Consider the following 3107-nt stretch of genomic DNA (forward strand, 5'->3'; position numbering starts at 1 on the left):
CATATGCAGCACATTTCGGTCTTCACAGTTCATGTTGCTGCAAAAAACAACCAACAATTCCCTGGTCACAGAAGGAAAGAGGAGGATGGAAGCACACCCTGTTCTGCAAGAGATCCCAGGCAAGAACCCCCCGCTGACTGCAGCTCCTCAAAACTGAAAAGAAGTTTGTCCAGCTTAAAACATTTCACAGTTAGAGCAGCTATAACCTACAATCTGTTCCTGACAGGGACAGTTTATGCACTTAAATAAATAAATCACAGAGTCCTCAGGCAAACAACTGGAAGTTGGAGCCTTCAGCTCTGTTGGCACTGCGATGCAGCAGTCAGGAGTTGTCCAGGCTCCAGGAAATCCAGAAGGATCGGCCCCTCTGGTAGCCCAACAGACAGCACACATTACAGTGCTCTACTGCAAAAATGTAGATCAAAAACATAGAAATCTCACATATTACAAATCTTCCTTGGAAGCCTGGCCTTGCTGCTTGCATTAACAGCAACGTGTCAAATTGCAGAAATGCAAAATCCACAAACAAGTCAGCAATGATTTCCTTTGAGGTTCATAAAGCACCAGGACTTACAGGAGTAAACAAAATAAGGTATAAATAAGGTCTCTAACTCTTTTTTGTACGTGTCATGCTGTACTTTGCATTAAGAGATTTATAAAAGTGGCTTCTTGATCTACAAAATGATGGTAGGTGCATCCAGAACATAAATACTATTCCAATTTAAGTGTAAAATGAAAAAGGTGTCTGCTCAGAAAGTCATTATTTCATATTTTCAGACAGATGCCTGATTATTAGAAATACAGCATCATAATCCTGCCACAGAGCTCATCTGAAAGCTCTATGAAACCAGCTGTTCCATTCTGGGCACAACTTCCACCTACCACTCAGCTTTTAAAAAAACATTATTTGTGCTTTTCACCTTAAAATCATTTGAGCCTTTCACTGCAGTTTCTTACTCACTTGGCTTCATTTTTTCCTACTGCTCTGCCCACAGGCACATCAAAACCAGAAGAAATCCCCGGTGTAAGTTTAAATGTGTGATGCTTTAGGGTGTGAGTTTGTTGCATTTCCCTGAGATACCTGCACTGTAAGCAAGCTAAAAGCATCAGCATCATCCAACGTGACGCTGACATCGAGCCTAGGAATGTGCTAACTTTTAACGTACATACGAAAATCACTTCTTCTCTAATTGTGCTAAAATCAGTTGAACTCATGCAACTGCAAGTGAATGCAAGTCTGCCAGCTGAGGGAGGGCCCTGCACGCTGCAATGCAGCCAAGCTACAAACTACAACCAATGTTCACAGTGATGGCAGAACGTAAACCTGCCTTGAAAGTTGGAGGTATAAACAGCTTTTTCTTTTTTCCTCCTTCAGATTTCTTGTATATCCAAGACTTAAACAGCAACAAATGTCAGACTTAATCACAGATAGTGACCTGTTAAAGCCAACCATTAGGATCTATGCCATTTTACTATCAAAGGCAAAATGTTTGGCAGGGAACAGAGTATCTACACCTACCTGTGGGTAGTTCATTCAATAAAAAGCACTAAGATAATGAATCATATGCAGCTATCCCTTTAGAAGATAATTACACTTTACAAGTAGAGAGTTACACTTTAACACGAGGATCTTCACTGAGCATCACCTTTCAAAACTGTATCAACATCTGTTGAAAAAAACAAGTGTACTATACAAAGATATAAAAACAAATATAAAGGGAGTTACAGTACTATTTGAGTATAAGAGTAAAAAGGTCAAAAGAGTCAAAACAGTTTAAATCTGCTCTCCACTAAATATCCCAAGACAGACGGAAAATTTGATTTAATATGCTGTTACCCTTTTTTTCCTCCCAGTACATTTCACTTGGGTCTCTCAATATGCATTATGCTACATTTCTATTCCTAGTTAAAGAGTCATAACTTCTTCAGAGCGAAGAAGCAGCAAATGCCTGCCATGAATCTGTGCAATGAAGTGCTCCTTAAAAAATCAAAAATGCATGAAATGATCCAGAGCTGAAAGCTGAAAATCATCCATGCCAACCTTCAAAATTACCATTGTGTTTACAAATGTCATAGGAGAATATGATTTTAGTTCCCAGGATTTCCTGTCTTCACAATGAGAAAAATATCTGATATTTAGCCAAGACTTTGTCTTGAGGCTTGTATACAGAGTCATGTCCACAGCATGTGAACATTTGGGTGAACACTTCCAAGGCACAGCACGCATGCCAGTGCAGCTAAGTGCTTCTACCCTGACCTGGCCTCTGTTATCCTGATGAATTTTCATTCAGTGAAATGAAGTAGGATTCTTGGGGTGGGACATCGCAACTGCTTAACTGCACACAAAAACACTCTGTAACAGCATAAAGGAACATGAAGCTGTACTTAACCTCTTTAAGTGGGCTTTTCCTGCAGCCATATTTCTCATAAAGTACAAAGAGGAGAGTAAGCCATACCCTTTATCCTTTTCTGCATGTACAGCACCACACCACCTAAAGCAAAACACTGCTAAATACATATTAATTCACATGGTAATATAGAGTGAATAAGATGGAAGTACAAAGATAGTAGGACTCTTCTGTTACCTACAGCACTCTGCTAGCTGAGTGTTTTCCTGGGAAACAACCAACTGAATACCTGTAGAAAATTATATTCTGAATCTTTCCTTTGGTGGACCCTCCTTAAATGAATGGAATTTCAGACTTAAACCCTATAAAACTGCAGAATTAAAATTGAAAAACTAGGACCTTAACATTTCTGTGCAAATCAAGATGAATCTGAACATTTGTAAAACATGACCATCTTGGGAAATGAGAAATATCTTTGGATATTTATTATGCCACAATTTAAAAACATTCTGAAATCTCAGTAGCTTGGGCCTGAGTTAGCTCCCAGTCAGATGGAAAGATTTTGTTTAAAGCTGTAAATCCTTCTAATGGTATTTAACTGTTTGAGTCATTGGAGAATTTCCTGTCGGAGTGACAAAGTGCGTAAATAAAAACTAAAGCATCTGAAATATCAAAGAGATCACAGACACCTTTGGCTTCAGTCTATAGGAAAAAGCTCAATTTCCTCGTCTCAGTGCAGTGCCCAGCACACAACATCAG

The sequence above is a fragment of the Coturnix japonica genome, chromosome 30, assembly GCF_054131305.1.
Source record: "Coturnix japonica strain WE chromosome 30, WE-NBRP24, whole genome shotgun sequence".
Lineage (NCBI taxonomy): Eukaryota > Metazoa > Chordata > Aves > Galliformes > Phasianidae > Coturnix > Coturnix japonica.